The sequence below is a fragment of the Poecilia reticulata genome, linkage group LG2, assembly GCF_000633615.1.
Source record: "Poecilia reticulata strain Guanapo linkage group LG2, Guppy_female_1.0+MT, whole genome shotgun sequence".
Taxonomy (NCBI): Eukaryota; Metazoa; Chordata; class Actinopteri; order Cyprinodontiformes; family Poeciliidae; genus Poecilia; species Poecilia reticulata.
In genome coordinates, this window is record NC_024332.1 from 44,837,552 (window position 1) to 44,859,332 (window position 21,781).

General features: G+C 39.1%; 2 long non-coding RNA genes across 3 annotated transcripts in view; one reads left to right on the top strand and one right to left on the bottom strand.

Annotated features, from left to right (window-relative positions):
* LOC103461883 (uncharacterized) overlaps positions 1-21,781 on the top strand; it is a 41,025-nt gene that overhangs the window by 4,585 nt on the left and 14,659 nt on the right. For both annotated transcript variants that reach the window (XR_533232.2, XR_001776097.1), the window contains exons 2-3: positions 19,144-19,199; positions 19,402-19,467. This is a non-coding gene — a long non-coding RNA (uncharacterized LOC103461883). The remainder of the gene's footprint in view (positions 1-19,143; positions 19,200-19,401; positions 19,468-21,781) is intronic.
* On the bottom strand, positions 1,731-12,745 carry LOC103461882 (uncharacterized). Its single transcript, XR_533230.2, has 6 exons — positions 12,646-12,745; positions 12,437-12,503; positions 11,183-11,264; positions 10,619-10,660; positions 8,520-8,669; positions 1,731-2,346 (listed from the first exon to the last, which is right to left on the bottom strand). It is a non-coding gene; the product is annotated as an uncharacterized LOC103461882 (long non-coding RNA).

Below are 21,781 nucleotides of genomic sequence, written 5' to 3' on the forward strand. Positions count from 1 at the left end.
ATATGTGTATATTCTGTAAGGTTCCATTGGTTTCTATTTAAATAATAGGTTTGCGCAAAAACTTCTGTAGCTTAAGCTACCAGTAGTAGGTTAGCTAGGCTGCCCTGGTTTTTCTTAAGTAAAAATATCAGAATTATGGCCGAGGTGACTAGCATAATGCTACATACTCGTAAATAGGAGCGGCAGAGACGCACAACGTAAATGTATTTTAAAAACAATAGAGCATTTTGAAGTGATTCAGGATTTCCAGGACAAGCAACAGCAATTCTTCATAGAATCGATTTTTATCGGCACCTGTAATGTGATTCCTCATCAGAAACTGCTTTTCTTTTAACATTTTCAGAGTCTTTGTAACCTTGCATTTGTACACATTTATAAAATAAGACATTATTATAGATTTGCAGCAAAAATCTGAAACAAACTTCTGGAAAATTGTAAAACAACCAGTTTTCCTTTAAATCTAGACTAAAAGCTCAGCTGTTAAGAGATGCTTTCACATGATAATAAATGAAACATTAACCAACATTTTGGTCAGTAATGACGGCACTTGGAAAAATGTCGTGTTTCAGTTGTTAATTTTTTGTGTTTTTATGATGTAAAGCACTTTGAACAGTCTTGTTGCTGAAATGTGCCACACAAATAAACTTGATGGAGTGACTGATGAAAACACACAGGCTGCAGGGTGTCCAGGGTTACACTATTGGAGCTCCAAGTTGATTATAAAATAACACAAAGCTAATTCTGCCTCAGCTTTCCTCAACATGTTTGCACGATTGGTTTTACTGGCTGTGAAGTCGAGGCCAACAACAATATTTTCTCGTCACTTCACTGGTTAAGCTGGTTCCTTCCACCCCTGTATTAGCGGGTATAAAAATAGCAGACGGGTTAGAGGGGGCCGCCTGTTCATGACCATCCCTCACCACCCAGAGTGGTGCTGGGGAAGCAGCAGGGAAGGTTGGAGCTACTGCACTAGTTTGCTTCTGCCTCCATCTTTTCTGATTGATCTCTGAAACCTTCACAAGCTTAAATTACATCACTCTGTTGCTCCTCGTCGACAGGACGGTCCTCAGATTTCACCAACCATAATTCTCCTGGATGGCTTCGACTTTTAGAAGGTGCCGCGTTCAATTTCAGTAATGCCTCGCACCGCCGGTCCTTGGTTTCTGGTATGAATTATTGTCGGGAAGGATTGTTTTTTAGGTTTACAGTGTTGCTCTGTTAGAGAACGGCTGACCCATCAACTGAAAGGGAAGACGGGAAGGAGAGGCATTCCTTCCTTCTTGAAGCTTCAACTATTATTTTTAATGAGCAGGGATGACTTCAAAATATACTAGTTACTTTTACACAGAAATAAAGCTAAAACTGATTGTTCTTTGCTGCGGTGCTAATGCTAGCTTTTATTCAACTACGTAAAGTTAGGAAGGTTGCCGTCACTGCACGATCATTACCGTTAGCTCAATTTTGCATGAGCTAAAAGAAATACGTTGGTAAAATGAAGATCTACAAGATTAAAAGGATTATCAGACTGTACAACCCCATCTCTTCATGGGAAACAAACCAATTACTTCATGTTTGATTATTGTATACAGGTGAAATATTGATTATTTTTCAATTTACAGAAAATTGTGAAATTAGCCAAGCAAATTGTAATTAAACCATTTTTATCTTTTGGTTATTCTCTTTAAATCAGATGCAGTTTTTTCGATTGTAATGAATTTAAAAAATTTTTTATATTCTCGTGGAAGTATTTCTTTCACTAATGAGCTAACGGTGCAGATTGTAGAGTGACAGTTACCATGAGTTGGGTAGAGTCATCTGTCTGAATACTAAATACTAAGCAGATTCATCATGAGGAAGAGGTGAACTTGGCATCGCATCAGATCCGCAGATGTTTAACATTTGATAAGCAGTGAGGAAGCTTCCTGCAGTTTGCACGCAGAGTCGGATTCAGTGCTCCCGTTTCGAACTGAACAGATAACGTCATTCGGATTTAAAGTTCAAGCAGAGACGACAAGGAAGCTCCGATCAGCTGATAGTGGAGCGACACAACGCCTTGTTTTTGTAAAAATATTGAGAGATGAGTTTGGAATCATCTGTAGATTGTCACCGTCTTTAAACGGCAGGTCATTTCCTGCAGCGAGTTGAAAACGACTGGTAGCTCTCCTTTCCACACAGGTTTGACCTCTGAATGCCCCCCAGCTCGGACAGGGTGCAGCCACGTCACCGTGTGTGAATGCAGCGCGATTATTTATCCATTATTGCCAGTTTCTCTGAGATGACTCAGCTCAAATGATGAATGGAGCCTTCGGAGTCCACAATGAGGTTCTGCAGGCCAGTGGAGGAGTTCTGCATGCAGAAAATAATTGTTTTTAAACATTTAACCACAGGAACTGAACATTATTTAATGAAGTAAGCACATGAAACAAGACAGTAGAGGAAACCGAAAAAAAAACATGCGTCTCTGCGGCTTATGTTTGTTAATGTCAGTGGAAAGTGTAACAGATATTCTAAAGCTCATCTCTCGGCGCTGTCGGCTGCCTCTTGGCGTTTTTTTTGCTTGATTAAAAAGCGCCCAGGAGTTGGTAAGCGTGTGGTAGGTGTGAGCGCACGCCCCGACAGCTTAGCATACTGATTATTCAAGCCTCTTAGGCTAAGCCTCGGCACTCGAGTGATGAACGTCAGCTCCTCGCTCTCCCATTCTGATTTCTGCACTTTTCTCATTCTCCGTTTGAGCAAGTGGGAAGCCAGTGACAGCTCTCGCAGAGAGCAAACCTGTTGTCTGAGAGGGTGAACGGATCGGCGACGCACTGATTCAGACACAGCCAGAACTATTTAGTGTGATAAATAGTCACATGGGTTGATGACTGACCCATTAGTTGATGGGTCAATCATTGTTGGGACCGTTTCTCTTKATGCAGAAGCTGCTGCCATTACAGTGAGGTCTAAAGTTGCTGTCCCAAGCACAAAAACAGTGATTATTATGAAAATATTTTATTTCCTTCTTTTTATTTCACCCTATTGACTGACTCAGTTAGTTATGCTAACTCTAAAACCATTGATAAACATTAGTTCTGCTAAGGCTAAAGAGCTATACCAACATGGTATTTAGCTGAAGCTAATGCTAAAGTGCCAACTTCAACCATTTTAATACCTAACAAGGAAATATAAAGCGGGTGGAGAAACTGAGGAGAGGAAACAAGATTTGCTGCGTAAACAGATTTCAAAATAACAGCGTGAATATAAACGTCTAAGTACTTGAAGAATACTCAACAGTCTATAACCAAATCTTCAACACAGATGTCAAACTTTATCCAGCTGAAAGTTTACAAGTAAATATGCGCTTTAGATTTTAAACAACTTATGTGAAGCTAAGCTCTAAATGTTTCCAAATTTAGCAAAACTGTTAATTCTTTAAATGAAAAATTAGCTATGCCAACAGCGCTCAAAGGAAGAAAGAAAGCATAATGAATATCAGTGATGATCACTAACTATAAAGTTATAACCAAAGGAATAACCATAAACGTTAGTTTTACTAGCGCTAAAAAGCTACAGCAACACAGTATGTATCAGAAGCTAATGCCGAAGTGTTAACTTAAGCTAAGTGCTAAATTACATGTTCCTTACTGCTCTTAGGTATTGTATTCATGTTTAAATCTTGTTCTCTAGTTGGACCATCTATGTAAAATTTTATTCAGCTGAAAGTTTACAAAGCTGCCAGGTAAATTAGCACATCAGAATTTAAGCAAAATAAATGTTTAAGGGAAGCTAAGTGCGCTAAGTTAGCAACGCAAAGAAATTGGCTCCACTATTTAGCAGAAAGCAAGAAGTCTGCTTTATAAAATATTAAACTTCCCATAGTATATAATATTTTCCATTTTAATGAATTAAGTGAATGTGTGAGATCTTGTCCTAAATAAATATTAAAAGTGTCCATCTGCATCAACAGCTTGTGCTCGAGGGCCAAATTTATACTTTCTAGAATGGGGGTCAGGGGCCACAAATGGCCCCCGGGCCACTCTTTGGGCAGCCTTGTCCAACAGTCCAGAGGGAATGCAGGAATAAATATATTAAGAGGTTTTCTGTGGTATGTAACATAAAATCTGCTGTGCTAAAGTTTTAATTTGGCTGATTTCTTCTCACTCTCTAATAACATTAAGGATTTCTGATTGGACTGTTGCTGCTTTTCTACATATTTTCACTCATTTTACCCAAACACTGACCCTGCAGATGAGCACAAAGCAGAAAATAAAAAGTGAAAATCTATGGGCAGAGGTTGAAGCACTAATGTGTGTTTTTAGTTATAGGAGTGGTAAACTTCACAAAATAGGAAACGTTAGAAGCAACATTTCCAGACAGGAGCCAGGAAAGTTAAAAGGGTTGACTCAAATTGGTCTTCCAAAAGGACGATGACTGTAAACATTCAAAGCCCTGAGAGAGGAATTGTCTTTCCGATGATTATTGTTTTTCAGTCCTTTTAAATCAGCCTTTTGGAGCAAAAATCTTATTTCCTGCTCATCAAAAATGATATTTTTCCAATTTTTCATTGACTTGCTGAAAGTGTTTGGCTTGTTTGACACAATGCAGTGTGAAAGCAAACTGCAGAAATTGAAAATGAAACGAAGTTTGCAAATTTGATTCCTTTCCAAACTGTTTGAGCAACCTGTTCCAGTCCCGGCCTGTGGGGGCGCTGCACCATTAACTACTGAGGGAAGTTACACAAACCTCTGAAGAATACACTGAATGCAATGTCTTCTTTCACAAAATGTTAACAAAAACAGAGTACTGTCAGATTTTAGATTTTGTAGGATTTTTCTAGTCTTCGGTAAAAGACCACGAGTCCTTTCTCCTGCTAGTGTTTGTTTTGGTTTTATTTACCCAGAATGCACTGCACTGTAGTCCACTTCCAGCTTTAGGAGCGGTCTCTGGTCCGCTTGGTGTTCATATATGAATTTAAACCACAACATAGTTCACTTCAATCCAACCAGAGCAGTTTTTTTTTTCTAAATCAGAGTTTAATAGGGCATTCACCGGACTGAACCGGACTTTCTAAATAAACAAACTGGAGTTGGATTAAAGTGTCTAACCATCAATTATTGGGTCAGAGCTCAGATTTTAGTGGCTTTACAAGGAGCAGGCTGCATGGAAAAGGAGTGAAAAAAGTCCAAACGTCCTTCAGAAACACAAAACTGTTGGTACATGGGACAAACATAATAAAATTAGTAGTAGCCCAAAGATTTGGTGCGTAACTGTACATTATTCCTGTCTACTGCCTTTCCATATGCACGGCGCTGGCAGCACGTCAGTTTCTGCATCACTGACCTTGTTTATTGGCTGCAGTGAGAAAGGTTATTCTAATTCCTGTCAGATACAAACATTTCCATTTCCATCTAAATGTTGCCCGAGACGAAACAGAAATATTACAATTTGTAGAACAATGAATTCCCTTTGGGAACATTCGGAATGGACTGCACGGTTTGCTCTGCAGCGGGTTGTGTGTGTTTTTTTATGGGTTGAGCGGGGTCTGAGCTGGCAGGACGGGCCTCGGCTGCTTACCGCTGAGCCCCACCTGACCAACAGATTGGTCCCAGTTGGTGGCCGAGGCCAAAACAGAAACTGTGGATGCTTCAGGATTCAGCCGACACAATGGAAGCAAACATGTATAAACTGGAGGCAACATAATGAGACACCTGAGCTGATTTAGCAGTTTGTAAACCATTTTTACACATTTCTGGACAAAATTGTTAGATTTAGTTAAACTTGGTTGGTTTCCTGGCATGATACACTTTTTAAATAAATCAGCTGATTTTAAAAAGAATTATGGAAAATATGCATGTTTAATTATAAATTTGAATAATCCACCAAAGCAGTAAAAGATGTACCTGTATTTAGTTAGATGCGGGAGTTAAAACACTTGGCCTGAGCCAGACTTGCAGTGGCAGAAGCCCAGGGTGCCATTTTTATATTTAACCGTTTTCTTTTATGGATGTATGTTTTGCAAACATTTTTATATAAAAATCATAAGTCCAGATAAGACTAAATTTATTAAAATTTTGGGATTTTTAGCAACATTCTGTGTTGTGATGACTCTGCTTAGGATTGAGATGGTGGCTTTTCCAGAAACCTAATGCTAGCCAGCTTTATCGTTCCTCAACCAATCAGGATGCCAGTTTAGGACCATCGTCTTGCTGGTTTCAGCCATTCGATCCAAACGTCCCCATCAGATGAAGGAAAATTGCTTAGTGGTAAGAACAATGCATCAGTTGTCAAGCAAACAAGGTGTGCAAAGCACAAAGTTGACGGACTTAGAGCTGCAATTAGCGCGCCGTTTTCCAGTCGGACTATTACTTGTGTTGCGCAGCGCTCTCTTTCACCGATGAGCTGTTGACGAATGCTTAGCGCTACTAAGCATCTAAGGAGAGAGACTGAGGGACAGAAAGAATCGCTGCCAAAAACAGACGGAACGTGTTAGAAGAGTAGGATTCCTTTAACTAGAAAACTCAGTGCATTTACTGCACAATAGAAATGGAGTTTATCCTCAAATACCTCAGCAGGGAACATCTACTACATGCATCAACCTCCTTAATGGATGCCATGTTCTCTTTGCAGAGGACCAACTTTTTTCTGTGATCGTTCATACAGAATCTTCTCCAAACTTGAGACTTAAAGTATAATATAATGAAGACTGCCTTTTAATTTTTTTTATGTAAAACGTTTCATTTCCCATCTATTTACACTTTAAAAAGTTTTTGTACTTCAAACTTGACATGTTTAAATCATATCGCATTTTGTGCATCAAAAGGTTTTTAGTAAAATTATATTTCATGAATCACCACAAAAAACAATACTTACTTACTAAAATAATCTTTTACAACCAAATCCAAAATGGATGGTGTGTCGTTAAATCAGGAACGGTTCAAATTAAAAGTGATATCTCTGTACATGACGAGTGAACATAAACTGCAGATTTTTTGCTGTTTTATTCTTATTCTCAACTTCATCTCAGTCTCATTTTTCTACTCGACAGTAGAAATTCAGAACATAGAAGTCATTGCTCTTTCCCTGACACACTTTTACTCAAAGCTGTTATTTATTTTTATTTTTAGACTGCTGTTTTTCTCTCTTCTTGTGCAGCTCTAGAAGCATCTGCAGAAAAGGATGCTAAGTCAGCGGGAATGCCGAAAAGTGAGCTTAAGCAGATGTTGGGGTGGAGGGGGTGCAGGGAAGGACTTCAGAGGTTGAAAAAACACGTCTACGGGTCGCTTTTCCCAGTTTTCTTCTCAGGGAAAAATGCTCGAAAAAATGGGGACAGCTCTGAAAGTAGAGAGAAATTGAAATGCGCAGCTCAAATCTTTAGTAAAATAATTCAATACAATCATACGGAGAACCCATGCCTTTAAGGTTACCCCCTTATTACATAAAAGCCTCGTTGAAAACTTTCTTCCTCCTCTTTCCACATCAAGTTGAAGGAAATGCTCTTAGCCTCCTCCATTATTCATTTAATGGACCTCTGAAACTGTGTCAGAGCCGGCGAGAGCCTCCAGTTTTCTACATCCTTGTTTCCTCTCCACCTTGTCCTCCCATCTTTGTCACCTCCAGACTTTTCATAGCCCATCTTGAGACAATATATTTCAAATATGCACTTAGCTATAGCTCAAACTGTGAGTAAACATTTGCTTCGAATCAGCAGAAATGTAGTCTGTATACATGGATAATTTTTATGACATCACAGAGACCAGTGGTGGACACTAATGTGCTAATCGCATAGTTAATTTTTCCTCTACTGCTTTAGCCAATGTTGAAAATGTTTAGCGCACCCAGCTTCCTCCGACTTTGTTTTGAACAGAACAAAGTTCAACATTTGTGTTTTAGTCTTTACTTGATGGTTTTATAAACCTTCAGTTAAATAAAGTTCAACATCTGTGTTGACGTTATTGTGGGGCCATTTCCTTACTCACATTCTTTAGCATTAACTTCTACAAAATACAATGTTGACATAGCGCTTTAGCATTAGCAGAACTAATGTTAATGGTAAGTGTGTGAGGGTTAGCGCAGCTAGCTGTTCAGTTCGCTAACCACAACCAAAAACATCACAATCCTTTTACATCACAGCAGACTTATGGGAAACTTTTCGCAAGAAACCTTCAAATTTTGTGCCTGTAAGTTCATTACAAAATAATTAATGAAATATGCCTTGAAAAGTTACGAAAAATCTCTATAAAAGGTTTCTACTTATGAATCGTATATTTTTTTGCCTCCAAGAAGCCATGTTGGTCTTGATCAATAGATTTCCAAACTTTATGAAGGTCTTTTTCTTCAACTTTATTTTTCATTCATAATATTTTATTTGTTGTTTTTAGAGCAGTTATTCAACTCACATAATGACAAATCAAATACTAACAATGATAGAAGAAATCCATTTGTTCACTTGGTTGTTTGATTTGAACATTTTTATGGTCAAAGATGTTGACTTTCAGCATGAAGTTGAAATATATTGGAGAAAAGAGAGTGATGAGATGTACCTCACCACTGGGGGCGCTGTGCTGCACACACTGCATGATGTTCCAGAGCCTCAAACAAGCAGCCAAACCCCAAAGAAACAGCCGATATCTTCACAATATCTGAAGAGCTGTCGATCAGGACCAGTTTCTGATCACAGGAACGTCTGAATGCTTGGAAAGGAAACAAGTCTCCATGATTCTCTATGGATTCATGTGGGTGAAAAAATTTGGAAAACTAGAGAGACTCTTAAACTGAGGAGGCTTTTAAAATCTGCTGCTTGTTTGGGATTAAACGTTTAAAAGCTGCAACATCAAAGAGTTTTTGGGTTTTGGTGTCGTCTTCGTGTCAGCGAAAGGCTCTGCGTTGGGAGAGCGCAAGGATGTCAAATGCTGCTTAACACAACAGGATATAAGACTTCCCCCGACACACACACACATCTTAAACCTGCCCAGACTGCAGCCGGCATAAAGGCGACTCCTCACCTCTGCTGCATCGACCTTTGTTCATCTGGATGTGCGTGGGCTTCAGAGCTGTCCAGATGCCTTCAAGGCAACAAGTGTAACAAATATGTTGGTTCATAGAGAGTACGATCAGATTTTTGCCGCTTTTCAGCAACAAGACTCCAAACAGTCTGATATAATGTGGTTTCCCCAGTGGGACGGGCGCCAAAAAGGACGTCTTTTCTATAAACTGTTTGAACTTATGGATTCAAAACAGCATGAGGCTTATGAAGATCAAAAAGGCCTTTAAACGCAATTTGTTCATGCACTGATTAATATGCAGCACCGTTCACATTTACTGTTTCTCCTGGTGAAAACATGAGAAAGCCTCAAAATAAAGTTTTTGCTTTACTGCAGATTAATCTCACACTGAAACATATGGCAGAGTATTTATTAGGGCCAGGATAATAAAATTCTTTAAAACTACAAGAATAAAGTCTGTTACAAGAATGAATGAGAGCAAAGTCGCAATAATAGTCACAACTTTACGGGAATAAAGTCAAAATAATACAAGATTTAAGTTATGAGAACATGTTACACTAATAAACTTATAAACTGTAATAATACAAAAATGAGAATAAATTCATAATACAAGAAAAAAGTAAAACATTTTCGCTTCCATTTCTTGTTGCAGTGTTTTTCATTTGTGTTAGTTTTTTTTAATTGTAGATTTTTATTGCAGCATTTTTCCGCTTGCTGTGTTTTTCTGGTGCTTTTGTGTGTGTGTGTGTGTGTGTGTGTGTGTGTTTTGGAGTTTGCATCATTAGCATGTTTAAAGTTGAATTAAAATTGAAACACTAAAATACAAATACAAAATCTAACCAAGTATTTTTGCCCAGATTCTGGTGCAAATATCTTATTGTACTTTAAATGAGGCAAAAACTAACTTATAACTTTTCAGCAACATGCAGACGCTCATTTTAAGTCAATAACATTTGAACTTGATAAAAAGTACTAGCTCCACTAGCAGATTTTCTCACCTGTAATATGGAAAAAACTTCTTGTTTTCTATCATTTTCATCTTGTTTTCAGAAGAATCTGTAATGATGAACTGGCATTAATGAAGAAATAGACCTCTAGATAAACATACATTGTTGTTGTTTGAAGTTAATAATTGCTTTCACATGTTTTATCAGAGCTTCATGGTAATTTATAGATGAGGAGATAAAGGTAGCAAGAGAGATGAAGAGACAATGTTGTGGTTTTCGCAGCGCCTCAAGCTCTTTGGAAACGTGAATAATTGGAGGGAAATGTTCGCAGAGCAAAGTCCTGCAGCACAAAAGTGAGGTAAACTGAGTCTGATCATTTCATGGGCTGTTGGAAGTCTGTGTGTGATAGATGGGGCCTCGTAATGGTTAATCTAGTGTGTTCATCCTGTGTGAAAGAGCACACACGTCAGGAGCCTAATCATCTGCTGACGTTATGAATATTAGTTTGACTTTTATTACAAGTTTGTCTTAAATTAGAAAATTATTGAAAGGACCATTTAAAATTCAAAGTTATGCGTTTAAATGCACAATAACATGAATTTATGATCCAGAAAAATGTGTTATTGTGACAGGCCTATTCGTAGTCCCTTTACTTGAGTAACGGTTACAGTTTCTCAGTAATCATTGTACCTCTGATGGCAGATTCTTGAGGTTATAGAAGTTGCTGTTGACCTGTAAATAAAGACAGAAACAGAATCAGCTGACATAAACTTAGCCGTTACGGAGAGGCAGCAGTTCTGTGATTCAGGTGAAACAACATCCGGTGTAAAATTAGAAGGATTACTCCTTTACCGCCGAGATTCTTTCGCTTCACGTCATTACAGAGCATTTTCTATCATCAAACCAACAACCAACAAAATCCAGGAAATATAAGGATGTGTCGGCCATTACACCCTAACAAACCGTTACAGTCAGTAAATATCGGTACCAAATGATGCAGAACAAGTTCATGTGAACACAAACCCGCGATGCAGCATCTCTTGCGACTGTTTACATAAAAATTTCCTCTAACAATGATCTATCCCTGTTTTTGATTAAAACCATCCCCAAAAAAGCACCGTAGACACCGATTAAAATGTTCTGCTTCAAATGCTTACATGGTACATGGCATGAAGCACTCTGACAACTCTTCTGAACCATAAAATAAGTCAACGTTTACCATATAAACATAAAATAAAYRGAGTTTTYACTTACATTCAGACGCAGTCAGTGGGAGGTTGGTGGTTAACCTCCTGTGTCTGTAYCGCTTTGAGCTCCAGAGGCGACCGGATAATTTCTGGCGCATGAGCACAATCCGATTTACTACCCCCAAAATTTGGGTAAATACTACAATACTTTATTATGTTGCAATTTTTACTGTCCACAAACAGGTAGTGTTAATATGATTTTAAGGTAATTTTAAATTATTTTAATTGGATTGTATTTACAACCATCCAGAGTTGGGTCCAGTTCAGAAACTCTGATTTTTCTCCTTAGACAGAAATATAATTCCCACAATGAGGCTGTTTAAGGCGTCCACTGCATCCCAGCACCATATTAATACAAAGTCAGCCAAATATTTTCCATGCATCATGAGACGGCTTCCTCCTCCTCCTCCTCTGTGTGCTTATTGCACAGCTGGTTTTCCCCTGACTGGTACATATTTTTTCTGCGGATGAAAAGTGCCGGCTTTAATAAATCTGATAGATGACTGGTTGCAAACTGTTGACCAGTCATTTTTCTGACAGGAAGTATTACTTGATTTTACTCTTTACATTAAGATGTATTACCAAGCAGCTTGATTCCTCTATAAGGAGATAAAACATGTTTAGTAATGCCTCAGCTTTCGCCAGAGAGCCATTATCAGCTCAGAACCAGGCGCTCTGATCTTTACTCTCAAATTAAAACAAATAAATAGGAACGCAAACTGATTTTTAGTTTGTTTAACTTTAATAACTGGATCGTTAAATGGTTGTAAATGTAGGTCAAAAATCTAACTTGTCAAGAAAATAGAGCAAATTAAAGATTTAAAATTTAAAAACAATTTCAAACTTTCTTCTGCAAACAACTGCAATAAAGTTTTTGAGAACATGCAACACTCAAGTTACCAGCATATATCAAATAATACAAAAAAACCCGACATGTCAACGAAAGTCAGAAAAAACATTTATTTTTATTTATTAATTATTTCAAATAATTACATTTCACAACTGKTTAGCACTTAGAAGTACTGCCTGCTATATTAACCATGTTTTCCATCGAAAATAGTGATAAACGTAGCAATCTTAGCATTGGTTTTAAATGCTTATTTAGTCTTCGCTTAAAATTTTTACGAATTCAATCAYATTTTTAAACAAATAAAACTTTAAATTGCAAACTACTTCTTTAATAAAYGCTATAAACATTMTATTCAACAGTAAACAGATAAAAGTGCAAATAAATAATGAAYAGGTGAAATAATTTGCTCACCGGTCTCACCAGAGGACMGCACAGCAGCACAAAATGGCGCCGCCTCCAACCTCCTGGTTTGTTCACTCTACKRCCAGAAGCACAGAGAGAACCGAACTAGTTAACAATGGTGAACTTAACTCATCGTTTTGGCAGTAAACAGACATAAAAAATCATTCTTAGCATCAGCAATGTTAGCTAACGATTCGTTTTATACATTTTTTTTGTACCTCTTCTTCCGTGAATCTTTAACGTTCAGTTAGCAGCTCAGCGCTCAAGTCTCAACGGAAATGAAGGAGGAAACCACGGAGGTGGTGGGCGGGACAATGCGCCACTTGGAAAGAGCTCATTGGTTAAGACCGATGCAAGCGTTTTTTCTTCCTGAAARGTTAACCCTTTAATTACTGGTCGTGACAATAATTCACCCAAAAAATAATTAACTGTTAAAAATAATAAATCTTCTCATTTTCATGAGAGTTTAAAGGATTTTTAAATTATTATTATTATTAAAGCCATATTTAAATGTGTGCTYCGCACCCTCTGTGGGCGCCACACCTAGAGGGGGCGCCAAAACGACGGCAGAAAAATAATTTGTAGTAAGCATTTTCTATATTAACAGGTGTTGTGCTTTTTGATTTTTTTCCCCTTTACAACCCAAAGAGACATTTTCTAATTTTTTTGAATTTGCCTTGACAATTTTGGCTCATGTTGTAAAAAGTTTGGACATCGCTGTTCAGAAGAACATGTGCTAACATTAGATGGGCCAATTAAGAGCGTCTACTGAAGCTAATTTAAAGGTACATGTACCTATTATTCCTGTTTAGGATGGAACAGTGTGTGTGTGTGTGTGTGTGTGTGTGTGTGTGTGTGTGTNGTGTGTGTGTGTGTGTGTGTGTGTGTGTGTGTGTGTGTGTGTGTGTGTGTGTGTGTGTGTGTGTGTGTGTGTGTGTGAAGCCCGCAGAAAGCAAACATGCAGTCCAGCAGCAGACAGTCCGTGTGATGAGCCGGCGGAAAGGCAAACGTCTCTGCTCATAAATACGTCCATGTTCAAGATTTACGGCTAGCAGTTCCATCTCCAGAGGAAGCCTGGTCGATTGCTTTTTGCGCCTGTCCTGCAGTTCTTGCAGGAAACACGCTGTGTGCAGCTCCGCATGCCGAAAATCCACATAACGCAGGTGAAAAAACAAAGGTTGCTCAGTTTGTCGTGTTAATTCTTTGCATATGTCCTGTTTTTGTTTTTGTTTTTAGCAGCTAAGAGTCAACTCAGATGCACAGTTTTATCTAGGAGGAGTAAAAAGGGAAGAACACCTGCTGGGACTGATGAAAGGTTAATCTGGTCCCAGTAACAGACATGATGAAGGACTCRATGAATCACAGACAGAAAAATCACTACACTGGAAGTGTTTTCATTCAAGAACCTCTAAAAGTTATAAATCTTTTGTTAAAGCTGAATTATGTAATTATGTATGTTCTTTATAAGAAAAAATTCTAAATGTCAAAAATCTTTTACATAATTGTTGAAACTGTCACCATGTTGTGAAAGTTTATGACAGATAATCTGTGAAAAAAATTGATCTTGCTGTCTGAAGAAACAACCAATCAGAACCAGGAGGAGGGGCTTAGTGCTGTCAATCACCCTCATGAAGTTGCTGCTGAATGTGCTAATGGCAGAGAAACAACTCGTCRTTACAGGAAAACTGTTTATCTGCTGTCATCTGTGGCTATGCTAACTAGCCTCCACATTGACGASAGGCTATGCTAACTGCAGGGTGGCACGAGATTGTGATTKAYRGCGCTAAGACCCGCCTCCTGYCTCTGATTGGTTGTTTCTAGTTCAAACTGGGAGAAGGTGGAGGAGTTGAATTTTTTCAAGGACTAACTGTCTCATAAATTGTCACAAMAAAGTGACAGTTTCAACAGATACAAACATATATTTTATAAAAGCTACATACTGCACCTTCAGTTATCATTTTTTTGTTTTTTACAGACGTTTGTAGGTGAATGTCTGCAGCTGCTCTCGCTCTGTTTGTGTATCAGGAAGTCAGACGCTGCAGGACTGTTTTATTGCTGTACAGAATCAGATCAAAGTTAAACATTTTATTGAGGAAAGCAACAGTAAATTTGAGTAAATTGAAACCATCCACTTGGAGATTAATGAGAACAAACTGAGGCTGCAGAAGAAAATGCTTCCGACTGTAGACCATCCATCCTTCCTCACTTACTTTCTTCCCTTCATTCTTTAATTTATCGTTTTCTTTCCTTCTTCCCTTCCTTTCTTCTCTCCCTCACATCTATATTTCATTTCATTTGTGTATTGTTAAAAGAGAAAAAACTATTGGATCTGAACTCGCTGTATTTGACTTATGACTTTGCGATGACGATAAATAAACTGAATCAGCTGCTGCAGTTTTTCTYATATTTTTTCCATCGAGCCACAGAAACTGCTTTTCAACAATCTTTGCAACACCAGAAGCCTGTGAACTTCAGCAACCTGAAACTGCCCATGAAGGGGAAACTCCGGCTTTGTGTGCTCTGTAAGGATTGTCGAACACATCAGTTGTGGTGTTAGCATGATGCTCATTCAGCGTCAGCATTCAACAAAAAACCTTCTGATGCAGAAATCCTTGAACTGCTTCAGTTAAGATGCACACTCCCCAATAAACTAATCCCCCCTAAAACGACGAGGCCCAGTCATCTTCCTCACAAAGACTTCAAAGTGAAGCCAGGAGTCGGACTGTGAATGATGGAGCTCCTGTGTGTGTTTGGCTGACAGAGTTAACCAAACAAGCAGTTTCAGAAATGCTCACCGGGGCCAGCTAAGCTCCTGACGGTGACCACTTAAGTGCTGCGCGGTCTCTCTGGAGTGAGTTTGTGGGAATAAGCATTTCCTCGGACGTTTCGCTGGCCTGCAATGCGTGAGCTTGTGTGTCCTCGTGGATATATTGGTGCTGTGCGTGCATGCTTGGTGGCGCGTTAAAGGTTTCCTCTGCCAGGGGGAGACATCTGTTTTTTTTTTATGTCACCTTATATTCTGGAGCCAAACGCCTCAGAGAAAGAAAGAAACAAAGAAAGCACTGCAACACATTATTTTCACTTACTGTAATGTTTTCATTCAGTTGCCAGMAAATTTTCTGACCTTTACCTTTTATGTAAAATTCACAGTTAGCACCATTTGGGTTTCTACTGCTTCTAAAAACAACCCAAGYGTTTTAAAGAAACACCGAGACAGTTTTTAGCAATAAGTTAATATTATCTGTTGTCAGAAAATTAGTCGTTTCAAAAACCTTTTGAATGTTGAGTCAGAAATCAGCAAAAACTGCTCTTCACCCCGCAAAGTCTAGATGTGACCTAGCAACCCCAGCAGAGTTCCGCCCCGTTACCTAGCAACACGAGCAGAGTTCCGCCCCATTACTTAGCAAGCCCAGCAGAGTTCTGCCCCGTTACCTAGCAACCCCAGCAGCGTTCCGCCCCGTTACCTAGCAACACGAGCAGAGTTCCGTCCCGTTACTTAGCAACCCCAGCAGCGTTCCGCCCCGTTACCTAGCAACCCCAGCAGCGTTCCGCCCCGTTACCTAGCAACCCCAGCAGCGTTCCGCCCCGTTACCTAGCAACCCCAGCAGAGTTCCAGGACGTTTGGTCTATGGCTGCTGGAAAAGACAATTGTTTTATGGTTGACTTACCGTCCAGAAACCACTTGCTGCATTCTTGTTAGTTGTGCAGGAGGCTTCACTTCTGCTTTTCAAAGATGTATGGTTGCATAATTGTGCACCAGTTTTCACACACTTTTATCTGTGAAAGTGTGTGAGATGGGAGGCCAGGGCCAGCAGCTGCAGCTAATTTGACTATAATTGTGCTGTAAATGTCAATTAAATGTGATTTGACTAATCAATTCCAAATGTAATGACAGCAAAATTAAACAATAAAACATGTACAAGTCATAAAAACAATATTAATTCCTSGTWAAAACCAGAAGCCTATTTCTTCAGATGWCTATGTAAGACTAGCTTGTTAGCCTTAGAAACCACAGTAGCAAACTGATTATCTCGAGAAAATCATGCCAAAAAAATAATTTCAGGTTTGAAACYTACTARGTTTTGAACTTTTGTCAAGATCTAAGTGAGGTTTATGCTTCTTCCTCCTCAAAGAAATGGAACACAGCAGCTGTAATCTGACCGTGGGTTTATGTAGATTTGGTGAGTTAGCCTAACCGYATWTTCTGTTTCTGTTCCTTCTTTAGCTTTCAGTTTGACTGAAAGAGTAGAGAGTTATTCAGAGATTAAAATGTATTACAAAAGCGAYGACCGGTCCATGAACTCACTTTTWAAATTTTTCTAATTCGGTCCTATTCTGCCGTTCCTCGCTAACATTTCCGGTTTCTGAAAAGAGGAGGGAAAGAGCCGGAGCGAGATGAATTTATAATCGGTGAAGGGTGAGTCCTTCGGCAGCCGGGGTCAGCGCTCTAATCGCAGGAAGTGAAGACACTGCGAGGATGTTTAATGAGAGGATAAGAGCAACAGGGAGGGCTGGGGGAATTAGCCCTTTTAGATATCATTAAACATTAATACTGTCAGGGGACCGGCGCTCGCTGGGGTCCTTTCATTGACTTTCATGCTGGGTGCTAATAGAGTTTCACCTCCGGGGACCTGAGCGCCCCGCACSCTTCCCCCCAAAGCCGAAGCAAAGAGAGATCAGATCGCCTCCTCGCTTCTGAGGATGAGATTATTCAGCCTGGGTGGTAATTTAGATTATTTAAGGTTAAACACTCAAATTAATCCTTTTTCTTTCCTTTCCGTACAATACAGTCGTTTAAAAGTATAAAAACTCCTTGGAAGAGTGAATAAATTTGCCCAGAGGTGATCTCACATGAGTCAAACGAGTCGTTTGGCAAAAATAACAGCAATAAAAAAAGAGGTTTATTTATATACATTTTCACCAAATTATTCTTTAATTTGTAAATTTAACAGTTAGCAAACTAAATATTTAGCTACAACCTTTAAAATAATATTTTAGCTTGCTAAACCTTTACTTTATCTAACTAGTTAACTCAATATTTAGATTTATACTGAATATTTAACTTGTTAGCTAAATATTTTGTATATTTAGGAAGCAAAACATTTTGCTACCTAAATATATTTAGCTAGCTGAATGTACAAAATGACAAGTCTCAGTATTTGTTTCAGGCTGTGTGCCTACCTAACTAAATATAGTTTTTTTTTAAATTAAATTTCTTAACTTGCTAGCAAAATATTTAGCTTGAAACTAAACATTTTGCTGACTAAATGTTTCTGTTTTGAAGCTAAATATTTAGATAACTAAACATTCAGCTACCTAGCTAAATATTTGGCTTCAGACTAAATATTTTGCAAGCAAATAATGTATTTAAATCTAAATATTTAGTTAGTTAGCTACATATCTATCCACAAACCAAATACTTAGCAAGCTTAAAAAAATATTTTAGAGGGTGGCTAAATATTTATTTAGAAAACTTTCAACTTTTATTGTACATTTTAGCTTAAAACAAAGAATGAGCCATTTAACTGTGTGGATCTCCAGCCGGAGTTTATAAAAATGTTCACCAGATCCAGCTTTTATTGTGATAGTCCATTTTCACTTATCAGCAAGTTACTTTGCATATTAATTTAGCTTTGAACTAGCTAAATGTTGAGCTAATATTTAGCCACCTCAGAGCTTATAGAGATAATTAGCTTGCAAGCTAAATATTTTTGCTTCACACTGAATACTTAGCTTGCAAATCAAATATTTATTTAGTAAGCTAAATATTGTGTTTGGTAATTTAATATTTAGCTGGAAACTCAAATTTAAAAATTGGTTTATGGTGAAAATGACACTGAGTTTGAAAAATTACTCTTTGTTTTTTTTTCTCCTATGACTGACTAAATAACCGAAATTATTGCTGTTAATTTTTGAAAGTGTAACTTCACAAAGAGACTTCAAGCTAAATAAAACCGTCACCATCAGAGTCAGAAGGCACAAAGAGAAACTGGCTGGCGGCAAAAACGTGTGGATGGCGCCATCTAGAGGCCAGAGTTTCCCACTGATTTGCAGAATGTAGCGAAGGAAGGAAGGAGGAATCAGATCCTGAAGCAAATTTATAGTTTTCAAAGGAAAACAATTGGCAGAGAAGTGGAAATGAGGTCAAACGTACATTAAGAGTATGTGAATGTAATTTAAAAGACAAAAAAAATGACAGATGGGGAAAAGTTTGCAGTAATCTTAAAATTGTTTCCAGTGGAGCAAACTGTCAAAGTTACAAACAAGAGAAAAAAGTCAACAGTGATTTTATTCAGGATTTCCACAAATTCTCAATTTCAAACATCTGATTTTTTCCAGACTCAAATTCACATTTTTTTCTTGGCAGGATTATTGTACAATAAATGTCGTTTTTTTTTTTATTTGTAACGGCAGAAAATTAGATATTTTATTGGTTTGATTGATATTAAAACAGAGCCTTTACAGGTTTACATTTTTTGGAGAAAATTTACAATAAAAAGTTCTGATTCAGATGTTTTTGTGTACATGTTTACTGTAAACCAAAGAGGTTTTATGATGTTGTTTATGTAAATCTCCAGCAGAGGGCAGTATGCGCTTACGGGCGTTATCCAGAGTGTTTTAATGACATGATCGGATGGTGGCCGACAGAGGGCGCTGCTGCTGCACAATCATAGAGCCAGGTTACCGTTGTGGTAAATAATTTCTTATCTTTCCAGGGATTCCTCTCTGGTTCTGTTCGGAGTGCTGACTGCTAAGACCTCAGCTTCACACAGTAAGAAACATCAGCACATTTCCACTGATGGGCCATTAAACGGGCTGCTTTAAAAGAATAAACCCGCTCCGGGTTCAGCCCATGCTGCTGTGTGGCTCTGTAGAAATGTCTGCTAACATCAGATGAATGATGTGCTTTGAAATATTCAGCAATGCCCTCGGAGCATCGTTAACGCACAGTTTTTCTTTTCTTTCTCTAACAGATCCTTAAGCCCAGCTGCCAGAGGTAATTTGGTCTAAAAACACCTCAGCTCCACGTCTGCAGCAAAGTGAGTCCTACATATAAAGTGCATTTTTAATAAACTTCTGTACTTTTTCCAACCTAAATCCAGTTAAAAGAATCTGTTCGAATGTCAAAAATGCTAAAAATAAATGCAATTTGTTGGAAACCTAACAAAATCACACCCATTTTCACGATCTTGGAGTTAAAATCCATCCATCCATTGTCCCTCAGTGGGGTCGGGAGGGTTGCTGGTTCCTCTCCAGCTAGCGTGCCGGGCAAGAGGCAGGGTCACCTGGACAGGTCGCCAGTCTGTCGCAGGGCAACACAGAGACACACAACCATGCACACACACACTCACACCTAGGGGCAATTTAGAGAGGCCAATTAACCTGACAGTCATGTTTCTGGACTGTGGGAGGAAACCGGAGTACCTGGAGAAAACCCACCATGCACAGGGAGAACATGGAGACTCCATGCAGAAAGACCGGGAATCGAACCCAGAACCTTCTTGCTGCAAGGCAACAGCTCTACCAACTGCGCCACTGTGCAGCCCTGGAGTTAAAATATGTTCATGAAAAGCAGGTTGAGCTGGTCGAACAGAGCCTGCAACAACGGCACGGCGTTCTGCCGCTAGAGAGACAAAAACTGAGCATCGTCCTCCAACCAGGACTTCATCAGTCAGGACAGGTTGACACAACGCCAAGACGGACCGATTATTCCCAAAGAGCTCCATGTCAGACGCTACGGGGCTCAGCTCGCAGGTTAAAGGTTAAAGTTCATGACTCTGAAACAATCTGGCTGTTTGGAAGAGTCTACGAAGAAAGCCCAAGAAAGAACGACGTTAAGAGTTCTGAATTAATATGAATTACAACATTTAACTTCCTCAGGGATCAACAACGTTTTCATGAGCTGAACTGAATGAAAGCTGCAGCTAAATGAAGGATAAGACGGGAGGAACAATGTCCTCTGCTGCTGTGTTCGGTCTGAAAGGAGCACATTTCTGCTAATGAGCTAATACAGTGCTACTCTGTAGCGTAGCGCTTTTGCTAACCTTGAAAACCTTTAGCGCGGTTAGCTTCCCCTAGATACATTCTTCCTAAGAAGTTCTGAAGCGCTAATTTGCTAATCTGTTTTCTAAACATTCAGTTGAATTAAGTTCAACATCTTTGTTGAAGTTTTGGTTATTGGCTGTTAAGAAGCTAGACGTTAATATTCATGCTCTTATTTTGAAGTTGTGGACGCCTGTTAGCGCAGCAGTTTGTTTCCTTCCTCGTGTTCTCCGCCTGTGGATGCGGTCGCAGCAAACCAACGTTTATTCTGCGCCTTCAGCACACGTGGGGTAATAGCATGGTTGAAGTTAGCGCTTTAGCATTAGCTTCTGCTAAATCGCATGTTGGTGAGGCTTTAGCATGCTTTAATGCTAGGGAACTGATGTTTGTAATTTTTGGTTTTAGTTAGCAGAGCTACAGAAACAAATATTATTAATAATAATAAATTCAAACAAAACAAAAGCTACAAACTGAAAGAGTCGAACAGAAACCCAGAGCGAAGCGCTGCTGCTCCTGATCAACAAGCTGCCGGATCATGGGGTGTGCTTAGACTTTTATGATTGGTTCACAAACTGCACACTGAATAATAAAGACTTTTTTAGGCTCCTTCAGGCTTTCTAAGGTTTTAAAAGCTTTATTGGAAGGTTAAGATTGGCGGAGTGTCTGTAGAAACAATAAATATTAAAAATGGAGCCTAGGATAACACGTGCTGCTGACAGGGATCTGTAATTTCTCATGGATAACAACATGATCTGCCTGGTGGTGAAAGAGGAATCAGAAATCTCACGTTGAGCTCCTCCTGGCTGAGGTGGGGAAATTACCGGCCTCAGGAAGTCGGTCATCTTCACAAGCTTTTCCGGCCTGCTTTAAAATGCAGCCATTTGGTGCTCAGATTCCACAGAACTGGTCCTCTGACATGAAGCAAAGTCATCCAGGAGGAGCTCCGTTTGTTGAGCAGAGATGAATAATGAAAAGGTTCTCTGGCAGATCGAGCAGAAAGGTTTAGCTGAGAATCCTCTGATTCTCCAAGCAGAGGATGTTTGTGTTTGGACATGAAGAATGAAAGTCGTTTCCCTGAGAAGCAAAGAAATGAATTTCAGGAAACGTGGAAACGCGGCTCTGCTGAACTTAGCCGACCTGCAGATGGAAACCAGGAAACCTTAAAACCGAGTCCAGTTTGAATCCAGTCTGGACTCTGGTGGTTCTGCTGGAGCCGCTGGAATGATTACTGGAGAACCTGAGAGACATCCAACCATCCATCCAACCATCCGTCCAACCAGCCATCCAACCAGCCATCCATCCAGCCATCCA